Here is a 14,759-nt window from a genome sequence, read left to right as displayed (position 1 = left end):
GTTTATTGATTCCAGCTGAACATTTTTGGAAAGTGAGGTTATGAATCAGATAAATAAAACACATTTTTATTTTATTCCTGAGCAGAATGATGTTCTATTAGCACTTCTGAAAACTGACAGATGACACAGGATGTGGTGTTGGAGGGAGATAGGTATTGCTATGACTGACAGCTGTCCAAATTCCACTGGGTTCCATGACAGCTCCACACCAGCTATATATAGCTTTAATAAACAGATTTTAAAATTATTATGAGGGAGCACATTTCTGCGTATCAACAACTTAACTGCTAATGTTTTAAAGGGCTATCTAAAAGCAACTAGACAGAAGGACTCACCCTGAAGTGTTAAAATTATTTAAACTTTACATTATAATGACAGCATGATCTACATCCAAAATTTTATTCGGAGAGTAAGTCACACAGAGGACCCTAGTTTGACCCACCCATTTTGGAAGACTCATCCTAATACCTCTATCACATTAGGGCCCCATCATCTCTTCCCCTCCAGCTTCTGAAGTCAATAGTCTCATCAGATCCTTGGAGGAGCAAAGAGGGAGGCTGGGGGAGTGGAAGACATGTCCCTCAGATCACAAGGTGACTCTGACGATGGTTGTGGCTGCAGATCAGTCAGAATGAGATTGAAGAAGAGGGAAGAGGTATACAAAGCAACACCATACCAGTGGCGTAGCTACAGGAGGCCACGGGGGCCTGGGCCCCCCCCCAAAATTGGCTCTGGGGTCCCCAACCCCCGCCAGCTGAATCGTTTGTCCCATGCTGTCTCTCCTGTTTTCAGTGGTGCCATGCATGCTCTCATTTCAATGAAACTGAGCATGCTCGCACATGCTCAGTTTCATTAAAATGAGCGTTCAGGGCGTGCTGAAAACAGGAGAGGCAATACGAGGCCAGCGCGGGACAGACCAACGCTTCAGCTGGCAGGGGTTGGAGACCCCCGCCAGCCAAGGTACTTTCACAGCGGCGGCGGGGGGAGGGGGGGTCAGGAGCGGCAGCGGTTGGGGGGGGGTGGAAGCAGGGGAGGCAGGCTAAAATGTGCCCCCCACCTTGGGCTCTGGCCCCCCTCCCGTCAAGGTCTGGCTACACCCCTGCACCATACCATACTTTGTCTTATTTTGTGGACCCCCTCTCCACCCTTAAATTGGGAAAAAATTTTCGCTGTCAAAGGATGAAAACCACTGAGAGATACAACGGTCACCTACAGATCTAAGCATACTGTATTTGAACTCCTCTGAATCACTTTCCAGTCATTCACTTTCTTAACAGCATGTCATAAATATTACATTTTAAAATAAAGGTCAACAAACCTCTTTATTGGACTAAATACAAATCTGTGCAGCTCTCAAAAGCTGGTCTCAAATGTATTGTTTCATTAGTCCAGCATAAAGGGGCCCCCTACGACTTGTTTAATGACCTTTTTTTCTGTGTATGATAGTGGACTAACAGGGGAATCGCACTTCTGTACTGAAGGCTTTCTTATGTCATGTTTTCGTAATAATATGATGAAAAAAGATGTGTTTACAGGGCTGTAGTAACATGGTAGATGACAGCAGTGGGCTCATCCCAGTCTGCCTGTCTGCAGGCTGAGACATTCCTCAACACTGCACCGCAGTTAGAGGATTTGTTCACTGTGCAATTTCCCATTTGTCAGGACAAGATGTAGTGTACAAACTTGCCTTGGAAAGCTTTGTATCGGTTACTGGGTGTACTCACCCACACATCATGGAATATTTTTGCACATTTGCTTAGCTGTTCATTGTGCACAAACATATCCGTGGTGGAACTTTTCCTTCTATTTCTGGACTTCCCGTAATGCATGAAATCAGGTCTCCTTCTGCATGCTAAGGGGCTCATTTTTGAAACAGAAAAACGTCTAGAAAGCAGCACATGGCTCTTTTGGTTGTTTTTTTTTTTTTTCAAAACATCCAAATCGCTATTTTTGAAACCCGTTTTAAAGACGTATTTCTATGCAGTTCAACTGCACTGCGTCCAAATCTCAAGGGGGCTTGTTGGGGGGGGGGGGGGGGGGGGGGGGGGGTTTGGGCATTCCCTGAACTTGGAAATTTTTCTACTATAATGGAACAAAGCAAAACATCCAGGGTTAAAAGTTAGACGCTTTGGTCTACACCTGTTTCAATCATGACTGTCACAAAAAGGTGCCCTAAATGACTACTGGAAGGATTAAGGTATAACCCCCCCCCCCCCCTTACTCCCTCAGTGATCACCGAACTCCCTCCCATTCCCCAAAGATGTGAAAGAAACAGTACATACCAGCCTCTATGACAGCTTCAGATGTTATGGCCAGTCCTATTAGAACAGCAAGCAGGTCCCTGGAGTAGACTAGTGGTCAGTGCAATGCACTAGAGAGAAGGGGACCCAGGCCCATATCTCACTCTAATTGTTACACTTATGGTGGAAAGTGTGAGCCCTCCAAAACCCACCAAAAAAACTATTGTACCTACATATAGGTGACATCTGCAACCATAAGGGTTATTATAGTGGTATACAGTTGGGTACAGTAGGTTTTGGGCGGGTTTTGGAGGGCTCCTCATACAATATAAGGGGAATGCCTAGTGGTTAGGGTGGTGGACTTTGGTCCTGGGGAACTGAGGAACTGAGTTTGATTCCCACTTCAGGCACAGGCAGCTCCTTGTGACTTTGGGCAAGTCACTTAACCCTCCATTGCCCCATGTAAGCCGCATTGAGCCTGCCATGAGTGGGAAAGCGCAGGGTACAAATGTAACAAAAATAAAATAGATACTATTGGAGATTCTACATGGAATGTTGCTATTCCACTAGCAACATTCCATGTAGAAGGCTGCGCAGGCTTCTGTTTCTGTGAGTCTGACGTCCTGCACGTACGTGCAGGCCGTCAGACTCACAGAAGCAGAAGCCTGCGCGGCCACATTGGTGATCTGCAAGGGCCGACTTCTACATGGAATGTTGCTAGTGGAATAGCAACATTCCATGTAGAATCTCAAATAGTAGCAACAGTGGAGGAATGGCCTAGTGGTTAGGGTGGTGGACTTTGGTCCTGAGGAACTGAGTTTGATTCCCACTTCAGGCACAGGCAGCTCCTTGTGACTCTGGGCAAGTCACTTAACCCTCCATTGCCCCATGTAAGCCACATTGAGTCTGCCATGAGTGGGAAAGCGCAGGGTACAAATGTAACAAAAAAAAAAAAACAGTGACATGTGTACCTGGGACCTTTTATGCGAAGTCCAGTGCAGCGCCCCCTAGGGTGCCCTTCTGCTCTGCTGGGATGTCTGTGTGGCCAGTCTACTAAGAATGCTGCCTCCCTTCCCCCCACCCAGTACATCCCAATGACTTTTTTTGTGTGCATTTTTCCCTTGGACGTTTTAGTTCCATAATGGTCACAAAAGAAAAATGCACGGAGCACAAAATGTTTACAAATGTCTAGGAAACGTCCACTTTTGAAACAAAAAGATGGATGTTTTCCAGGTTTGAAAATCGTTATGTTCCCCTCTTGATTTTTGCACCTTTTCAGCAAAATGTCCCAAACTGGATTTAGACGTCATATCGAAAATGTCCCTCCACATAGGTTTTACATACAGAAAAAAAGAGCCAAATGCAAACATTTAGACCTTCTTTGGGGCAGAGGTACATTTGTGGATGAGGTTTTGTGCACTATTGGGTCTAGTTCGAGAAGCTTGTTTATAAAGGACTATAGGCACCTTTCGTTGCCCTCATAGATGGGCATAAAATAGGCATCTTTTTTGTCATTCCACACCGGCTTCCTGTTAGAAAATGAAGCCCATCTGCCAGTGCCCCATTTCTTACTGCTCTATCTCTGCATGTGCTCATGATGTGTAGCAGAATATTTTTATCTCATTGAGTTCTCTTTGTACACAGTTTCCCAGCCCAGATTATTTTTAGTTTATTCACTGTTCTTGCCCTGCGATCATGTGTCCATGAATCATTGAATTTTCCTTTAAATGGACTGTACTTTTTCGTTTTCTTTGTCTTCTCTCTGTATCTTTTTGTATTTCCCCTCTCTTCAGTATCTCTGTCCTTCTGACTTTTTATATATAAACTAGTAAAAAAGGCCTGTTTCTGACAGAAATGAAACGGGCGCTAGCAAGGTTTTCCTCGCAGTGTGTATGTTTGAGAGAGAGAGAGTTTGTGTGAGAGATGGAGTGTGTGTGTCAGAGAGAGAATGAGAGAGAGACAGAGTGTGTGTGTGTGTTTGTGTGAGAGAGACTGTGTGTGAGACTGTGTGTGTGTGACAGAGAGATAGAGTGTGTCAGAGAGAGTGTATGTGAGAGACAGTGAGTGTGTGCCCCCCTCTCGCAGGTCCCCCACCCCCCCTTTTGCAGGGCCCTCTCCCCACCCCCACCTCTCTGGTCTCAGGACCCCCTCCCCACCTCCCTCTCCCCTGCCCCCCTCCAGCCATCCATGTCCAGTGACCCTCCTCTCTCCCTGCCCCCCCTGCAGCCATCCATGTCCAGCAACCCTCCCCTCCCACTGCCCCCCCTCCAGCCAGCCATGTCCAGCGACCCTCCCCTCCTCCTCCTCCCTGCCCCCCTCTAGCCACCCATGTCCAGCGACCCTCCCTCCCCCCCCGCGCATCAAACCCCCTCGCCACCCGCATCTGCCAGTGGTAACGCTGTCCAGCCGCTGCTGCTTCTCCTGTGGAGCAGCAGCGGCCGCTACAAAAAGAAAAAAAGCCATAAATGTTTTTAAACATCAAACACAGCACCGCACACAGCCATCAGGCATTGGCTGTCGGCTCTGCAGCCGCTCCTCCTCTCGCCTCCACGTCACTGTCCCTGGAGTAAGACCCCGGAGGAGTGCAGCGACGTGAGAGGCGAGAGGAGGAGCAGCTGCAGAGCCGACAGCCAATGCCTGATGGCTGTGTGCGGTGCCGTGTTTGATGTTTAAAAACATTTATGGCTTTTTTTCTTTTTGTAGTGGCCGCTGCTGCTCCACAGGAGAAGCAGCAGCGGCCGGACAGCGTTCCCAGTGGCAGCTACGGATGGCGAGGGGGTTGATGTGTTTTGGGGGGGGGGTATTGATGTGCTTCGGGGGGGGATGTTGATGTGCTTTGGGGGGGGGGAGGGGGTGTTTGATGTGCTGGGGGGGGGGGGCCTTGGGTGATGCACCGAGGGGGTGAAGCATTTATGGCTTTTTTTCTTTTTGTAGCGGCCGCTGCTGCTCAACAGGAGAAGCAGCAGTGGCCGGGCAGCGTTACCAGTGGCAGCTACGGGTGGCAAAGGGGTTGATGTGCTGGGGGGGGTGTTGATGTGTTTCAGGGGGAGGGGGTGTTTGATGTGCTGGGGGGGGGGCTTGGGTGATGCGCCGAGGGGGTTTTTGAGCAGCACACTCACAGCTGATTCCCAGGCAGGGGGAGGAGTAGGGAAACATGCGGAGCAACTAGGGGGCTGTGAGTGACGTGACGTCAGCCTGGCTACGGAGCCTAGCTCAGCAACTCCAGGAGCCATGGACACAGGCAGCTACTTTAGAACATTGGTGGTGAGAATTATTATATAGGATATTATCATGATTTATATAGTACATGCTAGGTGTATATAGTACTGTACAGAGATATATAATAGAGTCTCTCTTTCTCTGTCTCTGTTTATCTCTGTTTTTTTCTGCCTCTCTCTTATCTCTGTCTTTTTCTGGCTCTTTCATTTGTCTCTCTCTCTTTTGCATATGTCTGCCTCTCTATCTTTCTGTTTTCTCATTCTTGTTCTCTTATCTCTCTCTCTCACTCTCAGTCTCCCTCTGTCTATATGGCTCTCTGTCTCTGCAACTCGGGTGTTTTCTTTTGTTTTGTTTTTACTCTCTTTCTTATCTTTCTCACTGGACTGTTTCTGTGTGTCTCTTCCTGCATCCATCCAGAGATATTGTGAAACACTGCCTCTGTTTTTACTGCTGTCTGCCCTGGAGTCTGTCCCCACATAGCCCAAAGTCCTTTCATTTCAGGATCTTGATGTTCTGCTGTGTGGTTTTTTTTCTGTTTGTTTGTTTGTTTATGTTTTTCTTCCATTTTTTTTATTGTTCTTCTTACCGTGTGCATTTCCAAGTTTATTCAGTATTTACTACCCCACCCTACGGAAGCCTTCAGGGCAGTTTACAGTCTAATATAAAAGGGAAGAGAGAGAGAGAGAAAAAAAAGAGAAAGGATGAACTTGTCAAAAACTTAAGACATAGAAGGGTAACAGGGGCAGATCTACAATTTTGATAGTATAGTGGGTGGGGTAAAACAAAAGGAAAGCTCTGCAAAAGTCTAGCCACTTCAGATCAATTGCTCACGGAAAAGTAATATTAATGATAAGCATCAGCAAATATTTTCCAAGTTCATGTCTTCCACCATGGCTTTTTGGATGTACATGTCTGTATACAGAAAGGAGTGCATACATTAGCACTTAACCCTGGGGATGGGGATCATGCCATGCTTATAAATACATACAGAGAGGCATTTTTGATATGAAGACGTAATCAATAGAAATCAAACAAAATAAAACATGGAAAAGAAAATACGATGATACCTTTTTTATTGGACATAACTCAATACATTTCTTGATTAGCTTTCGAAGGTTGCCCTTCTTCCTCAGATCGGAAATAAGCAAATGTGCTAGCTGACAGTGTATATAAGTGAAAACATTCAAGCATTACTATGACAGTAAAATAGATACCATTGGAGATTCTACATGGAATGTTGCTACTATTGGAGATTCTACGTGGAATGTTGCTATTCCACTAGCAACATTCCATGTAGAAGGCTGCGCAGGCTTCTGTTTCTGTGAGTCTGGGCAGGACATCAGACTCACAGAAGCAGAAGCCTGCGCGGCCACATTGCTGATCTACAAGGGCCGACTTCTACATGGAATGTTGCTAGTGAAATAGCAACATTCCATGTAGAATCTATAGAAATCAAACAATAAAACATGGAAAAGAAAATAAGATGATACCTTTTTTATTGGACATAACTTAATACATTTCTTGATTAGCTTTCGAAGGTTGCCCTTCTTCCTCAGATCGGAAATAAGCAAATGTGCTAGCTGACAGTGTATATAAGTGAAAACATTCAAGCATTACTATGACAGTAAAATAGATACTATTGGAGATTCTACATGGAATGTTGCTACTATTGGAGATTCTACGTGGAATGTTGCTACTATTGGAGATTCTACATGGAATGTTACTATTCCACTAGCAACATTCCATGTAGAAGGCTGCGCAGGCTTCTGTTTCTGTGAGTCTGACGTCCTGCACGTACTTGCAGGACGTCAGACTCACAGAAGCAGAAGCCTGCGCGGCCACATTGCTGATCTACAAGGGCCGACTTCTACATGGAATGTTGCTAGTGAAATAGCAACATTCCATGTAGAATCTATAGAATCAAACAATAAAACATGGAAAAGAAAATAAGATGATACCTTTTTTATTGGACATAACTTAATACATTTCTTGATTAGCTTTCGAAGGTTGCCCTTCTTCCTCAGATCGGAAATAAGCAAATGTGGTAGCAGATAGTATATATAAGTGAAACATCCAAGCATTACTTTGACAGTCTGACAGAGTGGGAGGGTGGGGGTGGGTAGGAGGTATGCATGGGGACATCAAAGCATATCATTGATATTCTAACAGGATGGGTGTTGGTAGGTGACACCAGACAATGTCCCCATGCATACCCCCACCCTCCCACTCTGTCAGACTGTCAAAGTAATGCTTTGATGTTTCTCTTATATATACTATCTGCTAACACATTTGCTTATTTCCGATCTGACGAAGAAGGGCAACCTTTGAAAGCTAATCAAGAAATGTATTAAGTTATGTCCAATAAAAAAAGGTACAATCTTATTTTCTTTTCCATGTTTTATTTTGTTTGATTTCTACTGATCACCTCTAAAAGTGGACTAACACGGCTACCACACCTCTCTACTGATATGAAGACTAAATCCGATTTTGGATGTTTTGTTAAAAATGCCCACAAATCCAGTAACAAACATGGCCATTTTCAAACCAGAAAAATGTCCATCTTTTTGTATCGAAAATGGCCATTTGCTAGACATTTTTGTACTCAGTGCATCTATTTTTTAGGACCATTTTTGAAAAAAAAAAAAAAAAAAAAAACAGCCAAGGGAAAGGTGCACAAAAATAAGCCATTGGGATGTATGGGGGGGGGGGGGCAGCATTCTTAGGGCCCTGTTTACTAAGCCGCGTTACAGGCGCATTAGTGTTTTTAATGCTTGTTAACCATATACACGCGTTAACTGTGTATGCGCCTACAATATCTCTATAGGCACCTACATTGTTAACACATGTACTAATCGTAGACATGTTAAAAACGCTAACGCGCCTTAACAAACCGGGTGCTTATGGACTGGCCACACAGACATCCCAGCAGAGCAGAGGGGCATCCTAGGGGGTGCTGAAATGGACTTCACATAAAAGGTACCAGGTCTCACATCTCACCATGACCCACACATTATATGAGGAGCCCTCCAAAACCCACCAAAAACCTACTGTACCCAAATGTACACCACTACAATAACCCTTATGCCTACAGGTGTATGTAGGTAGAATAGATTTTTGGTGGGTTTTGGATGGTTCTCTGCAGTATGTTACCAACCTAGCTTATTTCCTGCAAGTTTGGGCTTGTTTTTTTTTTTAACTCGCAGGTAGCTTGTTTTCCGGCTTGTTCTTTTTTTTTTTCGTTTATTTGACTTGATATACTGCTGATTGCTACTACTACTACTACTATTTAGCATTTCTATAGCGCTACAAGGCATACGCAGCGCTGTACAAACATAGAAGAAAGACAGTCCCTGCTCAGAGCTTACAATCTAATAGACAAAAAATAAATAAAGTAAGCAAATCAAATCAATTAATGTGAACGGGAAGGAAGAGAGGAGGGTAGGTGGAGGCGAGTGGTTACAAGTGGTTACGAGTCAAAAGCAATGTTAAAGAGATTGCCCACAATTGTCACCATGATAACATTGCAAGTAAGTGTGTCATCCAGCGCTCAGTCCCGCCTTTTCCTGTCTTCTTTCGTTTCCTCATTGGCTATGGAAGCAGTTAATCCCAACATGCACCATTTCCTGTATTAGGGCTGCCTTCTGACACCCGGGACACACTTTATAAAACAGATACAAAGATTGGGCTTATTTTTAGGAACTGATATTGATTGTTTTGTGCTTGTTTTTTAAGCACAATGTGCTTATTTTTCCACGACTACCAGGCAATACTACTTCTCTACAGTTCTTGCCCTAACCACTAGGCTTACTCCTGGGAGCTTGCTGCTCTAATAGGAATGGCCATCATATCTGAATCTCTCGTATAGGCTGGTATGTACTGTCACTGTCACATCTTAGGGGGCTGGGAGGGGATCAGTGACCACATTGGTGCCGCCTATGTCCCGCCCAAACCACGCCCCCAACATGCTCCCTTGAAATTTGGACGAACTGTGGAACAAAACAAAACATTAAAAATTGGGGCGTCGAAAATCAGAACTTGGACGTTTTTGAGAGGAAAACATTCTTCTGCCACTTTTGTGGACTTTTTTTTTTGTTTGAAAATGAGCCTCACAGTCTATATTAATATCTGCTTATAATGAGGTTATCCAGAAGCGGTGTCTGTAGGCAAGGGGCAGGATATGCATGCACAGCCAACTGCAGGACTTCCCCTGCAGTGCTGGGATTGGAATGTTCCTGTAGTCATGGCAAAACACTTCCACTCAATGTGGAAACTGAAACGCGTGAAACAATTCTTCCCGAGGGGAACATTTCGCAACCTGATATAATCAATAAGTACATAAGTATTGCCATACTGGGAAAGACCAAAAGTCCAGCAAGCCCAGCATCCTGTTTCCAACAGTGGCCAATCCAGGTCACAAATATCTGGCAAGATCCCAAAAAAGTACAAAACATTTTATACTGCTTATCCCAGAAATAGTGGATTTTCCCCAAGTCCATTTAATAACGGTCTATGGACTTTTCCTTTAGGAAGCCGTCCAAACCTTTTTTAAACTCCGCTAAGCTAACCGCCTTTACCACATTCTCTGGCAACAAATTCCAGAGTTTAATTACACATTGAGTGAAGAAAACGTTTTTCTGATTCGTTTTAAATTTACTACATTGTAGCTTCATCGCATGCCCCCTAATCCTAGTATTTTTGGAAAGCGTGAACAGACTAAGACAGGTAGACTACTGCAATGGAATTTATGCGGGATGCAAAGAACAAACCTTAAAGAAACTTCAGACCGCTCAAAACACGGCAGCTAGACTTATCTTCGGAAAAACGCAATTTGAAAGTGCAAAACCCCTTCGCGAAAAACTACACTCGCTCCCAATCAAAGAACACATTGCTTTCGAAATCTGCACTCTGGTTCACAAAATTATCTACAGTGAAGCTTCGGGGTACATGACAGACTTGATCGACCTACCAACTAGAAACACATCCGAATCAACACGAACGTACCTAAATCTGCACTACCCAAGCTGCAAAGGTCTCAAATACAAATCAACTTACGCGTCCAGTTTTTCCTACATAAGCACACAACTGTGGAACGCATTACCAAAAGCCTTGAAAACTACGAACGACCATCTAAACTTCCGGAAAACACTAAAAACTAACCTGTTTAAAAAGGCATACCCTACCGATCCAACATAAATGTCTGATCTTTGCAACACAACAAAACTAAAGAATGTAATGGACATAACACAACTCTTCCGTGTACAATTCCCTAGGGTGGCTGTGCCACATGAACTTTATCCTACCACAACATCACTTTGTATTTGTTTACACCGGAGTCTGTAACTACTACTACTACTACTACTTAACATTTCTATAGCGCTACTAGGGTTACGCAGCGCTGTACAGTTTAAACAAAGAAGGACAGTCCCTGCTCAAAGGAGCTTACAATCTAAAGGACGAAATGTCAAGTTGAGGTAGTCTAGATTTCCTCAATGGAGGTGTAATGGTTATGTGCCGAAGGCGACTTCGAAGAGGTGGGCTTTGAGTAAGGATTTGAAGATGGGCAGGGAGGGGGCTTGACGTATGGGCTCAGGGAGTTATTTCCAAGCATAGGGTGAGGCGAGGCAGAAAGGGCGGAGCCTGGAGTTGGCGGTGGTGGAGAAGGGTACTGAGAGGAGGGATTTGACCTGTGAGCAGAGGTTGCGGGTAGGAACGTAAGGGGAGATGAGGGAAGAGAGGTAGTGAGGGGCTGCAGATCGAGTGCATTTGTAGGTAAGTAGGAGAAGCTTGAACTGTATGCGGTACCTGATCGGAAGCCAGTGAAGTGACTTGAGGAGAGGGGTGATATGGGCATATAGGTCCTGACGGAAGATAAGACGTGCAGCAGAGTTCTGAACGCCTCTCCAGTACTATGTAAGCCACATTGAGCCTACAAATAGGTGGGGAAATGTGGGATATAAATGTAACAATAATAATAATTAAGGTGACTCCTGAAGTCAAGAAAGACCTGTCCTCTTCAACAGCATGGGAGCCACTGCTGATATTCAACATGTCTTCTGGAATCACTGCTGACTCACACAGGAGCAGTGAGACGAAGGTAGAACTGGTGTTATTGGGTAGGGTGGGGGTGGAATGAGGTCTGGGGTTTTTTTCATGGTTTTTCACACGTTTGTGATTTTTGTGTACCATTGTTTGTGCACAAGAACTTTTTTGTATGTACAAATCAATTGTATGTTTATTTATTTTTTGCATTTATACCCCACATTTTCCTATCTACCGGTTCATTATGGCTCACATGTGTCAAGGGTAGATTGGTTACACTTTATTTTGTATAAAGGGGTTTATAATTGTCTTTCATAGCAGAAGTCTAGTTCAGTTCTTTTGTTGTCTTGTTTATGTAGTGTTTTACGGTGATTTGCTAGGTTGGGTTGGGTCAGCAGGTGTTTTCGGAAGGTTAGGTAATGTTCATGAATTTTAGATCTTTTGGAAGCGTGTTCCAGAGTTTGGTGCACACGTGTGAGAATCCGAAAGTGTAAGCTGATTTGTATTTAATGCCTTGGCGTCTCGGGAAGTGGAGGGTAAGATAGGATCTCGTGGACTTAGTATATGTATTAATTTATATACAATTTACATTTTTAGGCACCCACAGGAACCGAATGTGCACTTATAAAGCACGCTCCTAGTGGTTCATGTCTGCATTCATTTTTGGTGCATAATGTGATGTTTGGATAGGTGGGTACATGTAGGCAGAGTAACTCCGTTGTATAGACCTGTCTATGCATGTGTGACCATTCTCAAGTTTATGTATATTGACTGTTTGTACTCGACCTCCCCAAACTCCCAAATGTTAGAAGGCCATGTGTGCAGGACAGGTTCTTACCGGCATTAAAAGGAGCATTCAATTATACTATTGAAAAGCTTACAATTTATGCTGTTTTAATGTTTTGTTGATTTAAAGTTTTTATTTATTGATTTGATAATTTTGTCTTTGAGGGGTATGTTTACTAAGGTGCTTTAGCGTTTTTAACGCACCTGTAAATTTAAGGCACGTTAAACGCTAACGCGCCTATACATTTCTATGGGCGCATTAGCGTTTAATGCGCGTACATCATTTACGAGCGTTAAAAATGCTAATGCACCCTTAGCGCCACGTGAGTCAACCTAGCCCTGAATTTGTTATGTTTTTAAGATGGATGTTGAACTGTATGTAAATGGTGTTAATGAGTTTGGAAATGTATGCGTTTCTTATTAATTCGTGGCATGCATTACGTATGTCAGTTGTAAGTTGTTTTGATCTTTGGATCATAGTAACATAGTAACATAGTAGATGACGGCAGAAAAAGACCTGCACGGTCCATCCAGTCTGCCCAACAAGATAAACTCATATGTGCTAGTTTTTTGTGTATACCTTACCTTGATTTGTACCTGTCTTTTTCAGGGCACAGACCGTATAAGTCCGCCCAGTACTATCCCCGCCTCCCAACCACCAGCCCCGCCTCCCACCACCGGCTCTGGCACAGACCGTATAAGTCTACCCAGCACTATCCCCGCCTCCCAACCACCAGCCCCGCCTCCCACCACCGGCTCTGGCACAGACCGTATAAGTCTGCCCAGCACTAGCCCCTCCTCCCAACCGTCTCTGCCACCCATTCAAGGCTAAGCTCCTGAGGATCCCTTCCTTCTGAACAGGATTCCTTTATGTTTATCCCACGCATGTTTGAATTCCATTACCGTTTTCCTCTCCACATATATGTATTTTAAATTAAATAAATAAATCATATTTTTATTTGTATTCATTTCTTTTCATATTTGTAGAGCACAATCTCCCTAGAGGGCTGTTTTGTTATAATTATGCAACCTGTTTGAGATGGATCTGATCTGGGCTTCCCTTCAGCATGCTTTCTCTATTTATTTCTGAATATTTCTGTTGGTGTTAATTCCAGCAGTGGTTTTTGGAGTAGTGAGAATTCATCTCAGGTCAGTGTCCCACCCTGTCCCCAAAGAGGAGCAGAAGTGACTGTGCCAGCAGGGAGGTATAAATAGGATGAAGTGAGCCCTGGACCTGGGTCACTGGTAACACAATGTACTCACTGTGCCCTGCTGGGCAGAAGCTGTTCAAGCTTCAGCAGAGTTTACTCTGAGCTGCATTCTTGGATAAGGGGCAGGACAGATCTTGTCACTCTATCTGTTCCACTTCCCTCTCTGCTTGGGCTCAGATCTTGTCCCTAGGTTGTCTGATCCTTCTAACATCTTTGAGGCGTATTTTCAAAGCACTTGCTTTGAAAATGAGCCCCGTGGTCTCTCACTCACAGTGATTTTATTTTCCAGCGAATTCACTGTTGTTTTCTGGTCGCCAAACAGATTATTGTATCTTGTACAAGCTGTACTTATGTGCTAAGGCCAGCCTGGTCTTTTTGCAGGACTGCAGTACGCATGATTGTGCTGGATAGACACACAGACATACAGTCACTTCCCACACGTTTCAGTTATGATGAAGCAAGAATACCAAACAAGAAAAGTTCCCCACTTATCAGACCGTTAACGTCAAGAATACCTTCTTAAAACTTAATGTATTGTCTTGTAACAGACTATCAGTTCTGCAGTACTCTTTAAAACTGTTCAGAGCCTCTGCGCTCACTTCCTGTCTACAAAGCGCAGACCTTGGCTGACTGTTCATTCTAGCATTGTACTGTTACCGGATGTTATACTATGAAGATGGGTGAGGGTCACACATTCAGTTTATTTTAAGTAGCCCGTTAGCGAAAAACAGGGTTGACTCAGACCTGAATCCTGTCTGATTTTGTTTTTATTTGTTGGATTTTCTCTGTGATGTGCTTCTGAACGTTCCAGCAAAAATCATTATACTGAAGGTTTTTACAAAGGGGGTGATGGTCTCCAAGGGATGATTCTACTAAGCTTCGGTAGAAAGTGGCTTTAGCATTCCCTTATGTGGGTCTTTCCCGCTCGCTAAGGACGTCAGACTCACAGGAACAGAAGCCTTGCAGATCACCAACGTGGCCGCGCCGGAGAAGAGGACTTCGGCTGGTGGGGGTTGGGGACCGCTGCCAGCAAAGGTGCTCGACGGTGTCGACGGGGGAGGGAGGCAGGGCCAAATCTACGGGGGCCCATGCCCCCGTGGCCCCACGTAGCTACACCCCTGCTTCAGGAAGCAGGTAAAAGCTTGGCTCCTCAACCAGGCTTTTAATGGAAGAAGTAACTAACGTGTTAGTCTCACTCACACACGAGTGACATGGGCTGCACATACTGCAGCAGGACATGTTTATCCACTCCTATTGTAGCTGA

Source organism: Microcaecilia unicolor, chromosome 12, assembly GCF_901765095.1.
Source record: "Microcaecilia unicolor chromosome 12, aMicUni1.1, whole genome shotgun sequence".
In the NCBI taxonomy this organism is placed as follows: Eukaryota; Metazoa; Chordata; class Amphibia; order Gymnophiona; family Siphonopidae; genus Microcaecilia; species Microcaecilia unicolor.
This window is presented reverse-complemented; position numbering follows the sequence as displayed.